At 40.1% G+C, this 26305-nt stretch overlaps 1 pseudogene across 1 annotated transcript in view; it reads left to right on the forward strand.

Moving 5' to 3' along the window:
- LOC309859762 (contactin-associated protein-like 3B) overlaps nucleotides 1–19497 on the forward strand; it is a 34557-nt pseudogene extending 15060 nt beyond the window's left edge. Inside the window, exons 5-11 of the transcript in view lie at nucleotides 7170–7340; nucleotides 8249–8467; nucleotides 10899–11139; nucleotides 11685–11915; nucleotides 13117–13250; nucleotides 14056–14143; nucleotides 19385–19497. The product of the transcript in view is annotated as a contactin-associated protein-like 3B (transcript). The remainder of the gene's footprint in view (nucleotides 1–7169; nucleotides 7341–8248; nucleotides 8468–10898; nucleotides 11140–11684; nucleotides 11916–13116; nucleotides 13251–14055; nucleotides 14144–19384) is intronic.
- The last annotated feature ends 6808 nt before the right edge of the window (nucleotides 19498–26305 follow it).

The raw sequence follows: 26305 nt of genomic DNA on the forward strand, positions 1-26305 counted from the left end.
AGTGGTGAGAATGGGCATCCTTGTCGTGTTCCTGATCTCAACAGGAAGGCTGCGAGCTTTTCCCCATTGAGGATGATGATGATATTTGCTGTGGGTCTTTCATAGATATATTTTATGAAGTTCAGGAATGTTCCCTCCATCCCTGTACTTTGAAGTGTTTTAATCAGGAACAGATGCTGGATTTTGTCAATTGTTTTTCTGCTTCAGTTGAGAGGACCATGTGGTTCTTCTCTCTTCTCTTATTGATTTGTTCTATCACATTGATTGATTTGCGAATGTTGAGCCATCTTTGTAACTCAGGGATGACTCCCACCTGGTCATGGTGGATAATCTTTTTAATATGCTGTTGGATCCTGTTTGCTAGGATCTTGTTAAGAATCTTAGCATCCATATTCATCAGGGATATTGGTCTGAAATTCTCCTTTTTGGTCAGTTCTTTGCCTGGTTTGGGGATCAGGGTAATGCTGGCTTCATAAAAAGAGTCTGGAAGTTTTCCTTCTGCTTCAATTTTTTGAAACAGCTTCAGGAGAATAGGTGTTATTTTTTTCTTTGAAAGTTTGGTAGAATTCCCCAGGGAATCCGTCAGGTCCTGGGCTCTTGTTTTTTGGGAGGTTTTTGATCACTGCTTTAATCTTGTTACTAGATATCAGTCTATTCAGGTTGTGGCCAAACTCTGGAAAGAACCAAGATGCCCTTCAATGGACAAATGGATAAGGAAGATGTGCTCCATCCATATACACTATGGAGTATTATGCCTCCATCAGAAAGGATGAATACCCTGGGGTTATGGACATTGGGGAGGGTATGTGCTATGGTGAGTGCTGTTAAGTGTGTAAACATGGCGATTCATGTACCCCTGAGGATAAAAATATATTATATGTTTATAAAAAATTAAAAAAATAAAAAAAATCATAAAAAAGAAAGAAAGAAAGGATGAATACCTAACTTTTGTAGCAATATGAAGGGGACTAGAAGAGATTATGCTGAGTGAAATAAGTCAAGCAGAAAGAGCCAATTATCATAGGGTTTCACTTATTTGTGGAACATAACAAATAACATGGAGGACATGGGGAGATGGAGAGGAGAAGGGAGTTGAGGGAAATTGGAAGGGGAGGTGAACCATGAGAGACTATGGACTCTGAAAAACAACCTGAGTGTTTTGAAGGGGAAGGGGGTGGGAGATGGGTGTACCAGGTGGTGGGTATTATAGAGGGCATGTATTGCATGGAGCACTGGGTGTGGTGCAAAAACAATGAATACTGTTATGCTGAAAAGAAATTTTTAAAAAATTAAAAAAAAACAGTAAAAAAAAAGAAAATGGCTGAGCCTCTAGAAAATAAATACACTTTAAAAAATACCCTCTCACTTGAAAAACTTAGATGTTAAAAAAATGAACTGAAAGTAGAAATACATGAGACCTTTTGAAGCCTAAAGGCGTATGGCAATTTTCTAAAAATAATTTTAATTTTAGTCATATGATACTTAAGAAAAATAATCCTCCAATTGAATACAAAACTACTTTGAGAACCTTGATCCTTTTATATTTGTCCTGAGAGCATAGACTATAGTGTATTAGAAGTTAAGAAAGCTTTTGAACATATAATGTAACTTTTACAGTGTGTTCTAAATTGATACAAATTCCATGAAAAGATAATATATTAATACAACACATTTATTATACACTTGTAATGTAAAGCCATGCCTACATTTATATAATATGATTCAGAACTCACGTGAAGCCATGCAAAAGCCTTTTGGAATGTTGTGACATTGTAAAAAGAACTGAGTCTCCTCTTGAAATGAGAAAACAGGTGTCCTGACTTCCATTGGTCTGACATTTAACAAGGAAACCACAAAATATATACCATGCTTGAGTGACCTTGAGCTCAACAGGCATTCTTAGTGGAGTCTAAGCAGGAACACAAGTGAAGATGAACAGGAATGATCCAAAATTCTTGAAGATATAGATTGGTATAGCTTTGTTGCTATACTACCTCCAAGCTGTTTTCTCAGACATCTTTGCAGATGAGTCTCCAGATCAGGCACACATGAAGTGACAGGGTGTGGAGTTTCTCAGGATTTACTCCAGTCAATACATTTCATGCTCTTATCTAAGGTGCTCAAATATGGTTGCATACTCTTATTATTTACAATAACTCTGAGATCTGTCCAGACATGGAAAATCATGAAAAATCCTCAACTTTTAAATATAGCATGTTTGTTACTTCTGCAATTTGTTGGTTTGTTCATTCATTGCCAATTCTCTGCCATACCTAAGAATATATTTAGCATTTATTCTATTTTTATTTATATATATTTTATTTACCCTCTAGTCTAAAAGCTATTTGTTGTGAAAATAAACAACACTTTGTCTTACAAAAAGATAAATAAAATAAAATTTTTATATATGCCTATGCATATATATATGAAATCAACATGCTCCACAACATTTAAACAAAACCCAGAATTTATTAATATAATATTTAAAATATATAGGAAGTCATCCAAAATTACAAAGAACCAGAAAAATCTAAGCTGGCTTAGGAAAATATAATCAACAGTTACTAATGCAATTGTGACACAGTGGTTAGAACGAACTGATAAATAGTTTAAAAGAGCTATTACACAAGAACTCTAACAAGTGATCATAAACACTTTTGTAAGAAATAGAAAAAGAACATTCACCAAAGAAATAGGATATCCAAAGAGCTAAATGAAAACTTTAGAACTGAAAAATATGAAACTGAAATAAAAGATGTCCTGGGTGGGCCAAATAGTGGATCTGAGATGAGACAGTCAGTGGCCTTAATGATAGGAATGACTTATCTGATCAAAAGAAAGAAAAAAATCTAAAAATGAACAGGGCCTCAGGGAACTCTGAGTCAACAACAAAAGATCTAACATTCATGTAATTGAGCATCCAGAAGCAGACAGAATAGTGTGGTGCTGAAAAAAAAAAAAAAAAAAGGAAAGAAAAAAGGCTGAAAATTGTCCAAGTTTGGCAAAAAACAGACTTGATAAGCTGGATGAACTTGAAACATAAGCTCAAATTCACCTCCAGACACATCAATATTAAACTGCTGAAAACAAAGGCAATGAAGAATGTTTGAAATCAACCAGAGAGAAGAGTGATGCATCATCTGTAGGTGAACTCCTACTCATAAGTCCATGACTTTCTCAGTAGAAATATGGAAGCCAGGAAGGAAGTGGCAAAACATTTCTCAAGGGCTAAAAGTAAAGAACTGTTGGTCTGGAATTCCATATTCATCAAAAATCTCCTTCAGGGATGAAGATAAAGAAATTCTCAGATGAAGGAAAGCTAAAAGCATTCCTTACCAGAAGATACTTTAAAAGACTTTCTAAAGGAAGACTCAGACAGAAGTGAAATGCTATTAGAAGGAAATTTGGGATCTCAGGGGTATAAAATCAGCTTGAGAAATGGTAAATATTGGGGTACATATAATAGACTATTCTCCTGTTGAGTTATTTTAAATATACCTTTGGTTGAAAGCAAAAAATACAACATTATTTCATAGAGCTCTTAATTTGTACAGATGGAATACATTTGGCAGCAATAAATGAAGAGCACTTGGTAAACTGACAGAATTGTTGGCGAGGTTTTGACATAGGAGTCCAAGTGGTTAAAATGCAGATTCTGAGCAGACTCTGAAAAGTTAAGTGTATATATTGTCACTCCTAAAATAACTAACCAAGGAACTGCTAGAGACAAAAATAGAATACTAAAAAATGTTTAACTCCAAAGGAGACAGAAAAGAACAACAAAGCCTAAGAAACAGGAAAAAAATAATAAAATGGTAAAACTAAATTGAACTTGTCAACATTTATATTTAATATAAATGGTCCAAACAAACCCGTTAAAGGACAGATGGGTATGACTCAACTATGTACTTTGTACAAGAAACTCACTCCAAATATAATGATATCATAAGTTTAAAAAGAGCGACAGGGAAAGATATACTACACAAACACTAACTGAAAGAATGCTGGACATTCTGTATTAAATTTTTGCTTGAAAGCATAGAAAATTAATAGATACAAAAAGCAATTAAGAAGACATGAGAATCTTTTTTTTTTTAAAGATTTTTATTTATTTATTTGAGAGACAGAGATCACAAGTAGGCAGAGAGGCAGGCAGAGAGAGAGGAGGAAGCAGGCTCAGAGAGCCTGATGCGGGGCTTGATCCCAGGACCCTGGGATCATGACCTGAGCTGAAGGCAGAGGCTTTAACCCACTGAGCCACCCAGGCGCCCCAAGAAGACATGAGAATCTTAAATGTGTACACTGATAACTGACCTTCAAAATACATAAAGCAACAACTGACAAGATGGAAAGGGGAAGTAGGCAAAATCACAATTATAATTAGAGAATCAAATACTCCTCTCTCATTAATCTTTGGAACTAAAACAGGGGAAACAAGCAAAGTGTACATAAAACCTAATGTCACTACAAAGCAACAGAATTTAATTGACATTTATGTAACACCCTACCAACAGTAAAATACACATTCTTTTAAACTGCACATGGATACATCATATTCTATGTCACAAAACAAACTTGAGCACATATCAAATAAATCACACAAAAATACATTCCCTGACATAAATGAATTAAACTAGAAACAAAGAACAAAGAGAGTGAGAAAGTCTCCAAACACTTAGAAATATTAAATATAATAGTATAAATATAGTATAGTATATAAATATAGTATAGTATAAATATATTTAATATTTAGTAGTCTCCAAACTACTAAATATTAAATATAATATTAAATATTAAACACCAAACTACTAAATATTAAATGAGTCAAGGACGTCTCAACATTATAAAACATATTGATCTGAATGAAAAGGAAAATACAATATATCAGTGGTGGGAGGCAGTTATGTCAGTGCTGGGAGAGATAGTAATAGCATTAAATGCTTGTATTGTGAAAGAAAAAGATCTCAACTGAATGATTTAAGCTTTTACCATAATAAATTAGAAAAAAAGAAAAAATAATTCAAAAAAGCAGAAGGAAGGAAATAATAAAGATAAGAGAAATTAATTAAAGGCAGAGATCTATAAAAACAAAATATTTGTAAAAGAACAATAAAATATATAAATCTCTAGCAAAATTGTTGAGAGAGAGAGAGAAGAGAAATATTACCAATATGAGTAGTGAAAGCTGGAGTATCACTATAGACCCTACAGACATCAATAGGATAATAATGGCATACCACAAACAACTATACACATATCAGTTCTCCAATGTAGATAAAACAGACTAATTCCTTGAGAACCACTAACTACTAAAACTCACTCAAGATAAATTGAACTAGTAGAGACCCAGAAGTATTGACAGAATTGAATTCAGTCAGAGATGACTTCACTGGTGAGTTCCACCAAAGAAGAAATAACACTGTGTTTGCACAATCTCTTTCAGCAAATAGCAGAGGAAATTCTTTCCAACAGTTTATGAGGGCCCTACATTGCCCCAATACCAAACTAGACAAAGAAAATCCAAAAAAAAAAAAAAAAAAAAAGACAGGGATAACTATGAATAGCATCATCACAGATACATATGCAAAAATCCTCAACTACATTAGCAAAAAATCCAGGAACATTAAAAGAATAATACATCATCACCAACTGGGGTTTACCCCAGGACACAAGGCTGATTCAGTGCAGCTGACCCTGGAAAAACATGGGTCTGAACTGGGTAGGTCCACTTGTGTGCAGAGTTTTTTCAATAAATACAGTACCATCCTATAAATGTGTTTTCTCTTTCTTGTGATTTTCTTAATAATATTTTGTTTTCTCCAGTTCACTGTATTGTAAGAATACAGTATATAATAATATAACATGCAAAGTATGTATTAACCAAATGTTGATGCTTCTTGGTAAGGTGTCCAGTCAACCTGTCTAGTAGGCCATTAGTAGTTAAGTTTTTGGAGGGTCCAAAGTTACATGTGAATGTCCAACTGTGCAAAGGTCAGTGCCCCAACTCCCTTGTTGTTTAAGGGTTGACCATATTTGGAAATCAATCAATGTCATCTACCATATTAACAGTTGAAAGAAGAAAAATCACATCAAATGCTTTTTCTGCATCAACTGATATGAACACAATCATTTGAATTACTATGATTATATCATTAACTAACATGATACATTCATATCAGATACCACTCATGATAAAATTTTTAGGAAACTATGAATAACAGGAAACTTCTTGATCCTAATAAAGATTATCTACATACAGAACAGCTGGCAGCATGGTTACTGGTGAAAAACTGAACCCTTTCCCTGCAGCAGTGGGCACGAGATAAGGATATTCAATCTCATCACTTCTGTTCTGTGACTTCAGTCACACTGGATGTCCTAGCCAGTGCAGCAACCGAGGAAGGAAGGAGGGGCATCCAGATTGGAAAGCAAGAAAGAGAACTATTTGCAGATACACGTGTGATCAGCAGATATGTTTAGGGCAGCTCTGTTTGTGAATGACCAAAGCTGGAAACCACACTGACATTCTCCAGTGACAAAGAAATGGAGACCCGATCCACACAATGAAGGACGATAGAGCAGCAATAAGTCATGGCATACTGAATGAATCTTGAATTCCAATGAGCGAGAGAAGCCAGTCTCAGAAGATTACCTACAGTGTGATTCCATTTATATGACACTTGGAAAAGGCACAACTGTAGATCACAATGACCAGGGCTTAGGGGCAGGAGGAGGGTGTGACTGTAAGAGAACAGCCTGAGGGAGGAGGGGAGATGAAGCTGTCCTTTATCCTGATTTTGGTGGTGGTTATACAACTCTACACGTGTATTAAAGTTCATCTAACTGTATGTCCCCCCAAAGTCTATTTGACTTAATGGTAATCTATAAATAATATTGTCTTCTAAAAAACACAGGGTATTTCCAGTGATTATCTGTCCATTCAGTTTCAGGCTTGTCTGTCTTAATCCTTGAAATAGTCACTCTCTGGATATTCACATTGTGGCTGTATGTTTGGAAGAACCCCCAAATGAAGGCTTGCATAGATAATGAATGCATTTAATGATGGTAAAAATGGTAATAATGGTAAAAAAAATTACTAGAAATACAAAATATGGTTATTATTCTGTTTCCTTGCTATTGTCACTGTCTTTTTTTTTTTTGGGAAACAGATTCATTTTGGAATTCCGCTTCCTTCAACACCGAGACCTCACACTTTCACTTCCCTATGCTCCGTGGAGAGCTCAGTGCTGATGTTTCTTTCTTTTTTAAGACGACAGCACCTTCTGGGGTGTTTGTAGAGAACCTGGGGATCACAGACTTCATCAGGCTAGAGCTGCACAGTGAGTTGCCTTCTGGGCAAAGCCACCAGGCCTCAGTATATAGCAATAACCCTTCTGGGAACCTAATTCCCAAAGTACTGCTATGTTTTCTTTGTCACTTGTATTCCTTTAATGCAAACTAAAGTTCTAATACCTTTTTAAAAAAGATTTATTTATTTGAGAGAGAGAGAGCAGGGTTGGGGGGGGAGAGGGAGACAGAATCTTAAGCAGACTCCACACTGAGCATGGAGCCCAGTGCGGGGCTTGATCCCATGACCCTGAGATCATAACCTGAGCTCACACCAAGAGTCGAATGCTTAACCAACTGTACCACCCAGGAGCACCTAAAGCTCCATTATTTTAAATCCTTATTTTCAATAGAGGGTAAACAGTGATTCACAAAACACACACAGTCTGTCCAATTTTGTGTTGCCCTGTGTGTGTAGTAAGGATCTTTTAAACCAAACTGGTTCGATAACTACTCCCTAAATTGCAGAATCATTTCATGTAATTGACTCGCCACATTGTTCATGCATGTAGCAAGGCTCGGTTCCTTACTTCAAAATTTCACAGAGGGCTTTTTAAATAAAGTACATGAGGATTCCCCCCACCTTGAAATAAATTCGCTGATATATAAGAAGGCAGGCCACAGACCAGTTTCCCTCTGGTGGGGACAGATCTCTACTCCTTAAGGTTTAGCAAGATGAGGAGCATTGTCTGAGGGGGAATCAGGTAAAATGGCTTTGTTTTTCTTCCCTCGGGACACACATTTCTTTTGCCCTCCTAGCCAGCTCAGAATGACATTGGTCGGCAGCAGTGTCACCGTCTGCTTTCATAAGGAGCGTGTCCTGCCGCTGCCCTCTTGTCTCTTGAGGCTGAATTTCCTCCCTGGGGAATGAAGCACACTACTCTCTTCTCTGTATTTGCAGCTCCTACAGAAGTGACCTTTTCCTTCGATGTGGGGAATGGGCAATGTGAGGTCACAGTGCAGTCTCCCACTCCCTTTAATGACAACCGGTGGCACCACGTGAGGGCCGAGAGGAATGTAAAGGAGGCGACCCTTCAAGTGGACCAGCTCCCCAGCAAGACACAAGCTGCGCCCGTGGATGGCCATACCCGCCTGCAGCTCAACAGCCAGCTCTTTGTGGGTGAGTGTAGCTGCCCTCTGGCTGGGCTGTGCTGGTGGACACAGAGAAGACTCGAGTCATCCAGCCATGATGGCAGCAGGTGCACGTGACTCCTGCCAGCACCACAGACTGAGAGCTCTAGGAAGAGTCAGGCTCTTTCCACAGATGGTTGTTAATACAGTTTCCATAGTGTGTTTTTCGGGATCATGGTTTCCATAGATTTCCCAGGTCACAGATGAGATAATGGAGGTCCAGAGAGAGTGAGTGATGTAGTCTAGAAACTGAAATAGAAGAGAAACCCAGTCCCCAGTGGGTGGATTTCCAGGCTGGACCTCAACAGTATTGATGACCTGTGTTTGCTTTAGTGACTTCTTATCAATGCTATTTATAAAATGGTTAGCAAATTTCATCTAGAACTTCTGGCTTCACTTTTCAGTGCAGTCAGGGAATCCGCTGTGTGACTGTGTCTGAGTTCTCCTGTGCCCCCTCTAACACAGACCAAAGGAGGACTCATATGGCTGTGTCACCCTCCTCTGATTCCCAGTCCTTGCAGACACAAGGTTCAAAACTGGGCTGGCGCCATTCTCAATGCTGGTGCTTCAGGGATGAAAGCTCTGGGTAGTGGAAGTCTTCCTTTTCATTTACTTGCTTATTTTTTTAATTAATTTATTTATTAAGACTGCTATCTTGTTTTTTTAAAATTAATTTATTTATTTTCAGAAAAACAGTATTCATTATTTTTTTCACCACACCCAGTGCTCCATGCAATCTGTGCCCTCTATAATACCCACCACCTGGTACCCCAAACTCCCACCCCCCACCACTTCAAACCCCTCAGATTGTTTTTCAGAGTCCATAGTCTCTCATGGTTCACCTCCCCTTCCAATTTACCCCAACTCCCTTCTCCTCTCTAACACCCCTTGTCCTCCATGATATTTGTTATGCTCCACAAATAAGTGAAACCATATGATAATTGACTCTCTCTGCTTGACTCATTTCACTCAGCATAATCTCTTCCAGTCCCATCCATGTTGCTACAAAAGTTGGGTATTCATCCTTTTTGATGGAGGCATAATACTCCATAGTGTATATGGACCACATCTTCCTTATCCATGTTTTTTCTTTTTCTCAAAGGGAGAGATAAGTTTTGCTACATTACTTTTCAGATAACTCTATTCTAATTTGTAAAGCAAGCAAACAATTAAGGTAACTCTTCCTTGGTCATTTCTCATGTGTTTTCAAGTAAATAAGGAGCTGGTCCAATTAGGAACTAATCTAAATCACAGATTAGCCTGCAGTCTGCTTTGCCAGAGGACACCTACAGCTTCTGGGGGCTGTACAATGCAGGTAGTTGTGTGTGTGTGTGTGTGTGTGTGTGTGTGTGCACACAACCCATGATACAGAAAACTTCAAGGCTTCACGTCAAGTCATCAGACTGTTACTCAAATTAAACAATTCTGTTTTCTGATTTGTAATCCTGAGGACCAAGGAATGGAATTTCTAGGAACAAAGTTGACATGAACACCTACATGGAATTGACATCCTCATGAAAACAATGTTTCCAGAGCATGGGAAGCTGGTGGAAAATGCTGATTTACGCCCCAGGCCCACCGAGTCAGAATCCCTGGGAATGAACCCCAGGAGAAGCAAGCACTCCAGGTGACCCCCGCACCCCCAGATTTGAGATTAGGCTCATGTGAGGCATGATAGAGAGCTACTCAGTGTTCAGTGACTGTTACCCTCCTGACCTCAGAGCCAGCAGCCTGGAGCAAGGCAGGCCTGATTCTGGATTTTAATGTCACCCCTGCTTTCTCTTTCTTTGCCTGCTCCTCAATTCCCTTTTCATGTCATTGTTAATGGGAGCATTTCTAAAAAAGGATGGTATTACATATATAATTTGTTATTATATGTAATGTATGCATTATATTATATACAACAAGTGTATAACAAACACATAACAAAATATATATGACAAATGCATATATGAATTATAATGTATACTACATATTAACCCTATACAATTTATATACATTTGCATGTTACAAATTTGTAATATGTATTATATTGCAAAGATTTTCAACTATTTAACTTTATTGTGCCCATCACAGTTTATACACTTAAACTTTAAAAAGGAGAGATGGTATTTTCTTTTTTTTTTTAATGAAGGAACCAACTTTAAACTGTAAAAATCTTTCTAAATAGAACTTGAAGAAGTACTTTTTAGAATAAATATTTACCAAGTTCAATTTTAAAAATATTTCCATCCGTGATTTATTCAATACCATTTGATGATTCTTAGTATGAGATCACAGCCTAGGTTTTCAAAATCGCATGTGTTTGTAAAGCTTCGGGTGGGTCGCCTTTCTGAAGGGCTCGGTCTGGCCACAGTTGGATGTCAGTTGGAAATGCCACCGAGACCCCCAGGGCACGGCTGTAATTGTTTCCCTTGTAGGCGGGACAGCCACCAGACAGAGAGGCTTCCTGGGGTGCATTCGGTCACTGCGGTTGAACGGGCTGGCCCTGGACCTGGAAGAAAGGGCCACAATGACGCCAGGAGTGGACCCAGGCTGCCTGGGACACTGCAGCAGCTATGGACACCTGTGTCGCAATGGAGGGAGATGTAGAGAGAGACCCAGGGGCATTGCCTGTGAACTGTGCCTTCTCTGCGTATGACGGGCCATTCTGCGAGAGCGGTGAGTGTGCCCTGGGCAGGATGGGGAGAGGGAGGCACCTTATGTGGGTCTTTGCCTCCTGTTTCTGGCATTTGACCCTTTCTCTACAAAAGGATAAGGCGGATCTCTCTGATTGGGTAAAGGAGAGTTGTTTCTCTCCCAAATTTGTCCATTTATGATTCTGTTCTTGAGAAGCTCGTGATGACTTCTGTTGGATTCTGCATCATTCATGTGACACTGAGATGGACAATAACTCTAAGTATATGTTCACACTTGGCGTTTAATGCTGTGTAACTCTGAGATGAAGCATTTTGTGGGCCATAATAAAATATTGTTACTCAGTTCAACATCATGCGAATATACACGGGGATAAGTTATCTTTTTATCCATACTTGATTACCTTTTTAATCAGAAATATTTCTAAATTAAAAAAAAAAAACAGCAAAGTGTGACATTCTTGTTTTCTGTCTTGAAAGACTAAGGGTTAGAGATAGTGTGTAAATACACATAGAGAAGAGCCTTGCCTTGACTTCGTGCTAACATAACAAAAATGAGTATCATTCCAGAGATTTCTGCGTATTTTGGAATTGGCTCGTTTGTTATCTACGACTTTCAGGAACATTCTAACTACACCACCAGCAAGAATTCGAGCTCCTTTGCAACTTTACTTCATGAGGGCTTGATGCTGGCTGGAGAAATGGCCACACTGAGCTTCCGGACCACAGGGACACCCAGCTTACTCCTCTATGTGAGCTCCTTCTACGAGGAGTACCTGTCCGTGATCCTCACCCCCAATGGTGAGTGTCGAGAATGAGGAGGCTGAATTAGAAAATAAGGACCACAATGAGGGGGACCCTTTAGGTGTTTAACTACAAAAAGGAAACACAATTGCATGGCTTGCCATGCTTGTAACACTAGTTCATGATAACCCTCAAGTGTTTATTACTAAAGTTCACATATCCATGATTATATTTAAGATACATTCCCTCCATGGAAGTTTGATCATTTTAGGTATTTGATGTGCTGCTAGGCTTCTTGCTATTCTGGGAAGTCTTTCCATCTGTATGTGAATAAATTAGTTCTGCAATTCACTCTGAAACAAGATAGCTCACTTTGTACATGGAAAATATTTCCTCCTCCTTCTTAGCAAAGTAAAGAAGTATATTAAGCTATCTAAAACCCACGATTCCTATGCATCACATGAATAGCATTGTTCTTTACTCTTCAGTGGCCGAGAAGCCATTCATGGCAATATCTACATACGAAGAAAAGTGGGATGAGAGGTACCCAACTCATGGCCACAAGTCTTTCCAAGATGTTGCATATGAAGCATTAGCTCAAGCTGTAACCTTGCTTCACAGGGCGGAAGGGCAGGGACCTACTTTCTGGAAGATCTTCTCCAGGCAGTACAGGGCTATGGGGCAGTGGGCATCTCTGTGAAGGACATCAGGAGATTTAGATGTTGTAGCAAATCACTGGTCTTTCTTCTGTTTCTTGATTATGGCAGAAACATAAGGGAAAAAATTCTAGTTGTGCAAAAAGATTCTTTATGCAAATGTCAGCAATACATTAAAATGCATTAAAATAAGTCATATTAAAAGAAGTGATGCTTATAGAAACTGAAAATGCAATATTGCTTGAGGTTTTGCCATTTAATACTATGAATACCACATGAATAATTAACTTCAAGCCTAGCTCCGAGTTCTCATATGCCTAACTTAGAATTTTTTCCTTTTGTTAAGGAAAATGGAAGAACTTGGGGAAAGACCATTTGGTCTTGACTTTTAAAATAGTGTAATCAGATTCTGAATTCAGCCCTGGAATAGCACATAAACGATCACTCTTCCAGGAATAGAGACCCTCAGTGTCCTTAAGCAAATGCTCAATAAATTCAAATTATAGGAAATAAATAAAAATAAAATGTGCTTTAGAACCTGCATTGATGGTTTTTATAAAATTCCACTTTAGTTAAAAATGTAATTTTTTGGTCTTGTTTAGGAAGTTTGCAGATCAGGTATAAGCTGGACAGGCACCAAGAACCTGATGTTTTTAACTTTGGTTTTAAAAACTTTGCTGATGGGCAGCTTCACCAGGTGACGATTCACAGAGAAGCAGCGGTGGTCTCTGTAGAGGTAAGAGATAGATTCACAGCAGCCACAGTAACCAAACCTGTGGCATTCAGTGTATGACCTCCAGCAAGGCTTTGAGAATAAATCCTAGTAACAGAGATACATGTTCATCAGTCTTCCCAGAAAGTCTTGGGGACAGAAAATGTAGTCAAAGTGTTTTCTTTAGCAGTGTCATTTGTTTGTTTAGCAAGAGGCTGACAGGGTTTTTGTTAATATCTGACCACTGAAAATGCCAAGCTGTCCTCGAAGGTCGGGGAATATTGCCAGTTTCTCCCAGCAATTACTGGAGATGTTCCAACAAGAATGAAAGCCTATTTCCATCTTAGTACAAAAGAGCAAAGATGGCAGAAATGTAAACACAAGGGGAAAAGCAAGATTTTGCTGAAAGTGGGAATACATTTTTTAAAAGCCTCCATGTTTCAATTATTCATTGTCACTGGGTTTTGAAGAATTACCTTTATATATTGAATCTGTGCCAGTAATACTTTTTGTGGCTTGTGTTACTAATTTCTGTTTGAAATAAGTAAAAGCTTTAAGGTTTGAAATAGCTTATTGCATTTCTTTGTGAAAATCGTACCAATTACGGATCCCTAAACCATGAAGACAAATAAAGGGGAAAGAATAGGCAATGGGGTGGTGTAAAATCTGAGGTATTAAAACAATTGCTATGAAACCATTTCACCTTTGTAACAGCACGAATGTATGGCTTGTTTTTACCATTTTCCTTGGTCTCCCTCAGACTCCCATTCTCCTATCCACCAAAATTACTTGCCATTTTGATGTTTGCTTCTCGTGGAATATTTAATAGGTTAACCAGAATGCAAGGAGACAAGTTGTCCTGTCGTCAGGGACAGAATTCAATGCTGTCAAACCCCTTATGTTGGGGACAATTTTAGGTAAGTGTCAGAAAGAACATCGGACTCCCATACCCAACCCCCTGACATGGATCAGAAGTGTCAGGTTGCAAACAGGGGAAGGGTTCATAAGGCTGAAAGAAGCTCCTTGTCGTATTCATGGTTTCCCAGCAAGTGACAATCAAGGTAGAAGCAGCCCTTTTGTCCAAGTGTGCCTGTAATCACCAGGGAGGGCTGTCTGCTAGGTGAGCCACAGTGACCCCTGAGAAGTGTCTCCACATGTGCCCTCTCACTTGGTAATCAAGCAGAATGAAACTTGGTATTTTTCTAACAATTGAGGAAAGGCAAAATCAAAACAGCTGTCACGTTTACAATTGTATATTAATCAGGGGTCAAATGCAGAAATCACCCAACAGTAAATATGGATTTATATTAAGAAGAAAGGACTTACATTTTCTTTGGGCAAGTGAGTATGTGTTGGTGGTAGGCTGGGCTCTGCTCTGAGATGTGTTCAGTGCTCCCAGCTACACCTGGAAGGTCAGGATCTGAAGATCCTCCACACCCGCTTTAGGGCTGGTAAAAGAATACCGACTACTTAAGCATCAAATTATTTATGCCTTTGTTTTCCCCCTTGTCACCAAGAATTAGATTGAAATAAAAATTTGAAAGGTATTTTTTCCTTTTAATTGTTTATATTGTAAACTGTACGTGCTATCAATATCTAAAGTTATTTGGGAGAAATCCTCTTGTAGTCTTGGGTCGAATTTCTGCTCTGGTACATGACACTCATCTGGCTGTGTTGGTCCGAGATAATTCATGGACTTTTTACTACCTTTTCAGCCATTTGTACCTTGATTCTTTGATCATTTCTTCCATCCCTGGCACGTAAAACATCCTACATATGGTGGAATCTATAGACAGCCCATGAGCCCATGTTCAAAATAGGGTGAGAAGCACAGTAACTGTTAAAATGGTGACATTTTTCTAAAAGACGATGAGCAATAAAATTATAAGTTCTTATTTTTCAGAGGAAATGGGGCAGATCGCAGTGTGTCTTTGTAAATGGTAAATGCAGATGCACATCATTTAGATGGTAGAGGGGATGGGAAGCTCTGTGTTGGTCCTGGGAGTTACAGTTGCAGGTTAAGCCAGTGAAGCAGGGTCCCGGGGTTCTTTGCTGTGAAAACAGTCTTGGCATCATGTAATGGATACCAACTTTGGGCCAAAGTGGTGCTCCTGCTTTCTAACTGTGCCTTAGTGTGGATAAAGAGTCAGGCCCCATGATGTGTTGGCAGAAAGGCTTTGCTGTGGCTTGCCGTTCCTGCCCCCTCTGCGCATGCAGAGTGGGCCTCCAGCAGCTGGCACAGAAATGCAGATGAGCACAGTTGTTCCCCTCAAGTGCTGGGAGAAGTCTGTAGCTCAAACAGCCCATGGGAAAGAGAGGGGAATAGCTTAGTCTCTAATGCATGAATTCAGGTGTGTTTTCTAGGTGTTTCTGGACATCCATGTTTTGTGATATTAGTAGATTTTTTATTCTATTTTTTAAAGTTTTTATTTAAATTTTAGATGGCTGACATACAGTGTAATATTAATTTCAGGTGTAGAATTTAGAGATTCATCATCTAGATACAACACCCAGTAAGGTTTTCTTTTTTTCATTCTATTTAGAACAGTGGCATTAAAAAGGGGGGAGGGAGGGTGTTTGCCTGAGTGGCTCAGTCATTAAGCATCTGCCTTTCGGCTCAGGTCATGATCCCAGGGTCCTGGGTCGAGCCCCATATCAGGCTCCCTGCTCAGTGGGAAGCCTGTTTCTCCTTCTCCTACTCCTCCTGCTTTTGTTCTGTCTCCCACTATCTCTCTCTCTGTCAAATAAATTTAAAAACCAAAACCAAACAAAACAAAACAAAAACAGTGACATAGTATAGAAAAACCACAAGAACTGGGAAAACAATAGAAAGAGATAAGGTTCTCCTCTGGCTTTGACCCATGAGAATAACAGTATACAATTAGCAGGAAGAGGTTATGAAGTTCCTAAAAAGTCAGAGCTTAGTTGAGTTTCACAGAACAGTGGGATGGAACCCCAGCTTCAGCTGTCAGCTGAATAGTATAATTTTTTATACAATCCAAGTGGAAAGGAATTTTTAATATCCAAGTGGAAAAGAATTTGCTCACTTTTTACGTGCTACTGAGCTCCACTCTCTGGCCTGACAGTTACCATTCATGGCTTGAACAGAGTGAGGAGTAGATCATCTTAGGGGTGTGCAAGCCTCAGAGCTCAGCTTACTTACGTGCAGGTGAGGTCTGTGAGTGCAGGGATGGCCCCATCTGCCCCCAGTAGAGTCATCCCTCCTTTGTTGCTAGAGCAGGTTTCTGTGGGCACTCTTCCCAGCCAGGAGGACAGATAGGGTCAAGGAACAAAAGGAACATAACACACACAACTAACTGCCTGCCCTCAGTGACTCTGGCTCTGAGAGGAGAGATGAGGCAGTTTCAGAAGTGACTGTGGCATAAGGTAGGAAGTTGCCAGCAGGAAGTGTGAAATTGACAAACATTTTAAAGACAATTTAGCTTTGAATGTATTAACTGTAAAAAGATATATCATGGGTTATGGAAACTGATTTAATAACTAAACTACCTTATATAAAGGGAGTCATTTAATAAAAAAGGAGAATAATACATTTTATCATATACATTTTTATTTTCCTGCAAGTTCATCTGTAGAGAGCAGTAGCATGGAATCAAAGATGTTAATGTTTCTATTCAAGAATGGTCTAGTCAAAAAGCTGTAGAAATTGAAGTTGAAATTCATCAATGAAGTTTATTGTCTGAAGCAACTGAGTCTAATAAAATTATAAATATTCATTTCATCTGTACCTAGAGGTACACATCTTGATCAAAGGCTAATAACACTTATCGTGTTTTGGGTAACTTTATTTAGGATAGCTTCTCCTTAGCAGTAACTACGAGAAGATGACTATTTCATGTTCAGATTTGGGAAATAGAAGCTGAGCTTCTTTTCATAAAGTTGCATAAAATAGACCAAGAGACTGGCTAATGAAGAGCTATTCATTTTCCAAAGACAGTGAAAGACCCGCGGATCCCCTTACCCAAGAATCCAACACTGCCACAGGATGCAATCAGCAAGAGGTTCTTTATTGTTACGCAGGCGCCTGCGGGTGGTCAGCGCGCGCCTGCGGGTGGTCAGCAGCTCCTGCTAGCTGAGCACACCCGGCTAGGGTGGTGCCGGGTTTTTATGGACAGGTACAAACAAGTTTTGGGTGGGGCGCAACTGATTGGTGGACAGTTTGAACTTTTGAAAAAGGCATACTTGGTGTTAGTGGATTGGCCCTGGAAGACCCCCCTCGCGTGAAGAGAAAGGCGGGAAGGGGAAACAAAGAGGGGAAGTTTGACCTTATTACTCAGCAGAAAGTCATCCTATCTATGTGACCATGCAGCCCCCTTGCCTACGAGACCATGCCCTGGCTATTAGGAGAGGGTATCTTGTTCAAACAGGAGTCAAGTGTCATGCCCTAAAAGCCAAGCGAGTTACAGAAAGGCAAAAGAGCAGTTACATTGAATTCAACCCTGGGGGAAGGGTCTTTTCATTGCAAGGGGAGGAGGGGTACTTTTACACAACAAAAGAGCAGTTAATTACTTAACGACGAGGGGGGGTCTTTCAACAGTTGTCCCAAGCTATGGCAAGCTGTCCTCCACTTATTTTGATGAGCTCCCATTCTTCAGTGGTCTTATTAACAATGACACTCAGGTCAAGTGCTCCTGGTTACTATAAAAGATTTTCAGTAAAATCCGAGTTTAAGTGCAGATCATTAGGTTTCTAATTTTCTGTCCAGTCTTGACTTGGATGGGACCTGTAACCCTGAAGTATGAGAGCTTTAAAATACAACAACCCAGTAAGATGTCCTGGCATTTTCATTAGGTTTTATCTCTCTAAAGGCTTTTGTGTAAATGGTATTCTGTGGATTTTGTCTTTTGTGCATTAAAGAACAACAATAGCAAATATCCCCAAAATACCAAAACAAAAATCTGTTTTTGAAGGGTGCAGAGTAAAGATGTGCCTTTCTCTTCCCTCCTGGGAAAGAGTGCAATACGTTGAATGTAGTTCAAGTCAGTACAGTCATGCAGTTAAACCTTAGTGGGGAAAAGAAACCCACTGAAGGATCTTGTGTTGAAATGGAACTCCATATATTAGAATTGGGTTATAAATAATATGTGGGGGTTACTGATGCCCTCATGGACAGACTACAGTTCAGATACTAAAAGCTCCATTGACTTCTGTGACGTATGTTTTGTCTTTGCTGTGCTCTGCCTAAGAATTTATCTCATTTGGGAGGAAAGTCATAGGGTGGAAGACACAAAAGTTTATATAATTTCAGAATATGAATACAAATGAAAAGTTCCTCAACAAAATATTAGCAAATCTAATCCAGTAAAATCTAATCCAGTAACACAAACAAATTGTCATATGCGACCAGATAAGATTTATCCTAGGAATTTAAGGTTGGGTCAGCAGATAAAAACAATCAATGTAATACAGCATATTAATAGAATAAAGGACAAAAACCACATGGTTGTCTGAATAGGCACATAAAAAGCATTTGAAAAAAATCCACTGTGCTTTCATTAAAAAAAAATAAAATAAAACAAACAAACAAAAAAAAAAAAACAAAGTAGGAATAGAAAGAAACCTCCTCGCATGTAAAAAGACAGCTAAAAAAACCCCATGCCTGGCATCACACTTAATGGAAAATAATGGAAATCTTTCCCTAAGATCAGGAATAAGATAAGGATGTCTACTCTCACCACCTTCCTTCAGGATTGTAGTAAAGGTTTGAGTGAGGGCTACAAGGCAAGAAACAAAGAGTAAAAAGTATCCAGAATGAAAAGGAAGAAGTAAAACTATGTCTATTTGTACAGAACGGGATCTTATAAGGAATCCATGAAAAAAGCTAATAGAGATAGTTCACAGTAGGAGCAAGGATATAAGATCAACATACAGAAATTTATTGTATTTTTATACTAGCAATGAATAATACAAAAACAAAATGAAGACCAAAATGTAAATTCCACTTAAAGTAGCATCAGATAGAATAAAATACCTTGGAATAACTTGAACAGAAGAGGTGTGAGACACATACCCTGGAAACTATGAAGAACTGCTGGAAAGAATTAAGGAAGATTCACACAAATGGAAAGACATCCATGTCCGTAGACTGGAAGTGTTAACATTGCTAAGGTGGTGGTGCTCTCCAAATTGATCTACAGGTTCAATACAATTCCGATCCAAGTCCAAGTGACAAGTCGATCCTAAATGCATATGGAAATGCAAGGCACTCCAATTAACTAAAACCATCTTGAAAAGAAGAGTGAAGCTGGAGTTTTTGCCCTGGATTCTTTTTTAATTTATTTTTTATTTTCAGCATAAAATAAAATTTTATGTATTTTATAAATAAATACTGAAAATAAAATTTTCAGTATTCATTACTTTTGCACCACACCTAGTGCTCCATGCAATCCATGCCCTCTATAATACCCACCACCTGGTAGCCTGACCTCCCAACCCCCGCCCCTTCAAATCCCTCAGATTGTTTTTCAGAGTCCATAGTCTCTCATGGTTCACCTCCCCTTCCAATTTCCCCCAACTCCCTTCTTCTCTCTAACTCCCCATGTCCTCCATGCTATTTGTTATGCTCCACAAATAAGTGAAACCGTATGATAATTGACTCTCTCTGCTTGACTAATTTCACTCAACATAATCTCTTCCAGTCCCATCCATGTTGCTCAAAAGTTGGGTATTCATCCTTTCTGATGGAAGCATAATACTCCACAGTATATATGGACCACATCCTCCTTATCCATTTGTCCATTGAAGTGCATCTTGGTTTTTTCCACAGTTTGGCAACCTTGGTCATTATTGCTATGAACATTGGGGCACCGATGACCCTTCTTTTTACTATGTCTGTATCTTTGGGGTAAATACCCAGTAGTGCAATTGCAGGGTCATAGGGTAGCTCTATTTTTAATTTCTTAAGGAATCCCCAGACTGTTTTCCAAAGTGGCTGCACCAACTTGCATTCCCACCAACAGTGTAAGAAGGTTCTCCTTTCTCCACATCCTCTCCAACACACATTATTTATGGTTTTGTTAATTTGGGCCATTCTAACTGGTGTAAGGTGGTATCTCAATGTTGTTTTGATTTTGATCTCCCTGATGGCTAGTGATAATGAACATTATTTCATGTGTCTGTTAGCCATTTGTATGTCTTCATTGGAGAAGTGTCTGTTCATGTCTTCTGCCCATTTTTTGGCATGAATATCTGTTTTGTGTGTGTTGAGTTTGTGGAGTTCTTTATAGATCTTGGATATCAGCCTTTTGTCTGTACTGTCATTTATGAATATCTTCTCCCATTCCATGGGTTGTCTCTTTGTTTTTTTGATGGTTTCCTTTGCTGTGCAGAAGCTTTTGATCTTGATAAGTCCCAAAAGTTCATTTTCACTTTTGTTTCCTTTGCCTTTGGAGACATATCTTAAAAGAAGTTGCTGTGGCTGATATCGAAGAGGTTACTGCTGATCTCTTCTAGGACTTTGATAGATTCCTGCCTCATGTTGAGGTCTTTTATCCATTTAGAGTTTGTATTTGCATATGACGTAAGAGAATGGTTGAGTTTCATTCTTCCACACATAGCTGTCCAATTTTCCCAGCACCATCTATTGAAGAGACTGTCTTTTTTCCATTGTATATTTTTTCCTGCTTTGTCAAAAACTATTTGACCATAGAGTTGAGGGTCCATATCTGGGCTCTCTCCTCTGTTCCACTGGTCTATGTGTCTGTTTTTGTGCCAGTACCATGCTGACCTGGGGATCACAGCTTTGTAGAACAGCTTGAAATCAGGCAACATGATGCCCCCAGTTGTTTTTCTTTTTCACCATTTCCTTAGCAATTCAGAGTCTCTTCTGATTCCATACAAATTTTAGGATTGTTTGCTCCAACTTTATAAGAAATTTTTTACAGAGTATATACAGAGCTCTCACAACCAAACAAAATGACAAATGACCCAATTTAAAAATGGTCAAAAGATCTGGTCAAAGGCTGAAATCAAAGACATTTCTTTGAAGATTTACCAAAAACTGATATGAAATGATGCTCAAGATCATTAGCCAGCAAAGGAATGAAAATCTAAACCACAAGGTATCACTAAAAAACCATAACAAGTGGAGGAGGTGGAGAAATTTGAGTGTTTGTGCATTGGTGATGGGAATGTAAAATGTGTAGCCACTGTGGAAAAACAGTTTGGCAGTTTATCTGGGAGTTAAACACAGAGTTACCATATGACCTCTCCTAGGTATATACCCAAGAGAATTGAAAACATATGTCCAGACACAAAAGGTGTGCGTAAATCCCTGTAGCTGTGTTCTCCACTAATAACCCAGAATGGGAATAGCCCCAGCCACTGACCACTAAGTGATACAGTGTTATGTTTCATGCCAGTGTTTCACTGTGTGCCACAAACAAAAGTGAAATGTTGGCCATAAAATGTAATGAAGTAGCAACACAGGCTACAAATGGGTGAAAACATGATGTTAAATAAATGAGGAGAAATACCAAAAGTGACTTACTGTGTGATTTATTTTGGATGAAATGTCCAGAATAGGTAAATTATAGAAACAGGAAGTTTATGTTTTCCCAGGGCTGGAGAAGGGTAGGAATGGGATGTGGAGTCTAATGTGCACTAGTTTTCTTTAGGAGAGATAGAAAGATTCTGCGAGTGAATACTGGTAATGGTTTTACAACTGTGTAAATATACAAAATCCCCTTGAATTGTATACTTTAAAAAGATCAGTCTTATAGTATGTGAATTGTATCTCAATATAAAAAAAAAAAAGTATTACAGATTCATTTCTTTTGCCAATGCCTCTTCTGCACACACAGCTGGGAGAAGTGATGGTGAGTGATGGTGAGTGATGAGTTGTAACCGGGTGTCTATTCTGAAGTGTGAATGAGTGTGTTCCAGGACAGGGTGTGATGGGAGGTGGGGGGAGAGAAGTGGAAGGGCTCAGGGTTCAGGACTGCTGAAACAGGCAGAGACACATCGGGTGGGGCTGCACAACTGTGAAGACGACTAAGGAACTAAGAGCAGCGATTGTGTGGAGTTCTGATGTAATCATCTTGTTGGGTGAAAGAGTGGTGGGGATTGCCTACTTGTCATTACACAAAGAGTCTGTATTATATACTAAGGACTAGTGCTCCAGGAAGTGCCTACTAGCATTGCTCACTCTGAGCACATAGGGCACCAGATTACCCCCTGATTTTTTCTCTGGTATTAGCTGCAAGCACTGGGAGAGCCTGGTGCTCCGTGGGCCTGTGTTTCAGGGAGGAAGGAATAATTCACTCACTTCTTTCTCACTCTGAAAATCAGGGCCTCCTATCTCTGAATTGTTGGAAAGATGGACTGGAAAAGTCTGTCTTCTACTCGTTTTCTAATTATGTCATTTATCTTGAATTAAAAAACAAACAAACAAAAAAAACGGTTTGACTTCCAGAGGGAAGGTCAGCATTGCTTAGCATGGTTATACCTATCCTCAGTGCTCCTCGTGGAGCAGGAGATGGGCTGAATGGTTGGGCCATATTCCTTCTGCCATGGTAAGAGAGAGAGAGACTTCTTCCTACATTCTGTTTGGGGCCAGATCATGAACCTGCAGGTACGCTGCCGGGTATGGGACAGAAAAGATGCAGCCTCTAGCTTGCCAGGACCCCCATACCGTCTAAGATCTCATCCACGGAGTTCTCATTAGCAGAACAATAAATCAATAGCTAAAAAGATGATGTTGCCCCTAAGAAGACAGGGAGGAGGACTGAAGACAACAACTACAATTCCCACATCAAAATAGAGCCATTAAAGAAGACAGAACAGGGCGCCTGGGTGGTTCAGTGGGTTAAGCCGCTGCCTTTGGCTCAGGTCATAATCTCAGGGTCCTGGGATCGAGTCCCACATTGGGCTCTCTGCTCAGCGGGGAGCCTGCTTCCATCTCTCTATCTCTCTCTCTGCCTGTCTCTCTGCCTACTTGTGGTCTCTGTCTGTCAAATAAACAAATAAAATCTTAAAAAAAAAAAAGAAGAAGAACACAACTGCGATGAGACTTGGCACTCAAAGACACTTGAAAAACTCACACACCAACTCTGGGGGTTAAAGTAAATACGGGTTTTCACAATTTCACAGGGTTATCTGAAGGAGAGAATCATCACTGGTTATCATTAGACAGTGGTCTGGAATATTACAAACTGCAAAGAAAAAAAGATTAAGAGAGAGAAATTAGAAGGGAAAATAAGAGAAAACCTAATGGGGATAATTAGAGATCCAGAAACAGAACTGGAAGCAAAGACAGTAATTATGCATGAAAAAAATTCTCTGAGCTAAAGGAAAACTTGAGTTGCAGATTGAAAGTATGCATCAATTCTGACGAGAAAAGGCATACAACTGGGAAAATTTCCAAATTGCAAAACCCACAGAGAAAAGTCCTCCAAACTTTCCGGGCAGAAGTTACTACAATGAAAAAATAATGATTGTGGCATCAGCATCTAACTTCTCATTTGTTACAGCGGGATAAAAAAATGATGTGGATCATTGTTAGTATGGCTGAGGAATGAGCCACAATGCAAGCATCTAATATATAATGTATTTGACAAGGTTAAAAAAAGATATTTTGAATAACAAGGAAGGATGGAGATTAAATATGAACCGTGCCTCCCATCTAAGGAAAATACTAGAGAATTATTCCAGTCAAAAAACGAATCACAAGCATGACTTTAGGATGGAAAATACGAAGGCAGCAGTGAGCAGTAAACTTGCATGCATCTTGGTACCCCATACGCATACAAAGTCATGGCTACAGCTATGGGGTTAATAACAGGATATGGGCGCACATGAGCCCACCCACACATGCCCATACCCACAATCCACAAGTATGTATAAATGTCAAGTACAAGTTCTTGTACTGGCACTCCTTTCTTGAATAATAGCACTGCCTATAGACATTTTTAAATTTACCTTTAAAATGAATTTCACAAAGTTAGTCCAATTAGTTAGTAAGATACATGTCTGCCCAGGATTCTGTGACCCTAGCCTGGTAGCGCTCGTGTCAGACTTTGACCAGGAAAGCGAGTGTTGTCCCGTTCCTCTTTTGGCTCAGTGGCTGGGACTTTTAATTGGCCTGTGGTGTTCTGTTTTTGTTTTTAGTATTTTAGCATTGTGGTAGTCCTATGTTACTATCATAGCATTTTCCTATTTTAGTTCTTCTTGATATTCTTTTAAGTATATTCAAGCAAGGATGCCTTTCTTTATGGAATGAATATATATTGTCTGAATGCAAAAAAAAAAAAAAAGTGACCTGTAAAGAACTCTATTTTTTATTTATTTTTTATTTGAGGGAGAGAGTGTGTGCATAAGGGCTAGAGGTGGCCGTAGGTCAGTTGGAGAGGGAAGGGCAGACTCCCCGCAGAGCAGGGAGCATGAAGGGGCTCAATCCCAGGACCCCTAGGTCATGACCTGAGCCAAAGGCCAACCCTTAACCAGTAGAGCCACCCGGGTGCCCCAGAAGAGCTCTTTAACCTAAAATAATCCTTCAACTGAGTTGTCTCCAGCTCGCTTACTTCACTGTAAGAATCTACCTGGAATTCATCATACATAAGCCTCCTTGATGCCTCATATAATCAGACTGGCCAAGAAAGCTGTGTGTTTCAGAGAGTTGTTTATTAGGATTGTAACAATGTAAACATGCCCCTCATTTTAGTTGCTTTTAGAGGTCTTTTACATAGCACTTAGAGCACCCTTCAAAAACTCAAAGGAAGTAAACATTACCCCCTAAGAGTTTATCCACAACATCAAGAGGGAGGGATCACAGCTGAGATTCTCAGGGTGAACTTAAAGACCTGCTATCACGCTAACCAAAAAGACTTGTAGAGTCACGCATCTATTCTATGGAAGGTATAGCATTCATTCTAAAAATAGTGTAACGATCCCCATTTACCCCTCCCTTTATGCCAGCAATTACGAACATGTCCAAAAGCTACTGGCAGGATAGAGAGAGAATATCCTGTTGAAAAGGGGGCTCCTGTGACCAGCCTGGATCCAGGCCGCCCCACGTGAGAGACATTCAGATATTTCTGAAATCTAATGTGAACTGGCTTCCAGCAGGAATAAATACACTGGCGGTATTACATTGCGAGCATTAAATTCTCAGTTCTGCAAATGAACCCACACGGTGGCCGGCCTGTGGAAGGCACCGGGTGAATTCTTGGTTGCTGTGTATGGTTGGTTGGAGAAGATGGACACACTGGTGGACTAGTGGACACATTGAAGAAGGGAGGGAATCAATGCAGATGCCGCGGGTCCCCACACTGAGGCGGCTTCCCTGCGCATCCATGAAACGTCTGAAGCCTGCACGTAACTGCGCCGGGTCATATTTGGGGCTCACTGAGCAAGTGCAGTGTAGGGGCTAATCGTCCTCGAGGTGAAGGGATTGGTGCTCTGCTTTCATGGGTGCGTCGCGGCCCTTCTCCCGCTAACTAACCTCGGTCAGATCCGAGCCAGGTCAGGGACTAGGACAGGGAGCCAGCCCAGACTTGGGGGAAGGGGGCAGAGCCCACCGCTGTGACTGGGGAAAGGCAGCGGGAGGTGGGGCTCCCCGGTGGCAGCTGCAGCTGGGGTGGGAACTCTGTGGGACTGAGAACAGGGGCCAGAGTCAAGTGTAAATGGGGAGGTTAGAGCCGCCCTAGGGATTATTCCCAGAGCACTGTTGTCCCCACGCGGGTGACATTTCACTGCGACCGCCTGGATAACCGGCCACAGATTGTTACAAAATACTGTCGTGATCTTTGAAACGGGCAACAGCAGAGGGTGGAATCCTTTGTTAGGCGGGACTGCACCCGGGGTCGCTATGGCCTGCCCGCGGGCAGAGCTGGCACCTGCCGGTCACTAACAGGGGCCGCAGGGACGGCCCTGCCTGTCATGCCCTACGGGAGGAAGGGCAGAGGATTGGAGGGCGGGTCGGTTGGTGGCGGCCCTGCAGACGCGGGCCAGGCCTGCGCCCCCCGCACCCTAAGGCGTGCCCCGCTTGTCTGCCCGCAGAGCCCCCCGGCGCGGACCCGGACATGCTGCGGGCCGGCGCGCGCGGCTTCACTGGCTGCCTG

Source organism: Mustela nivalis (assembly GCF_964662115.1).
Source record: "Mustela nivalis genome assembly, chromosome: 2".
NCBI lineage: Eukaryota > Metazoa > Chordata > Mammalia > Carnivora > Mustelidae > Mustela > Mustela nivalis.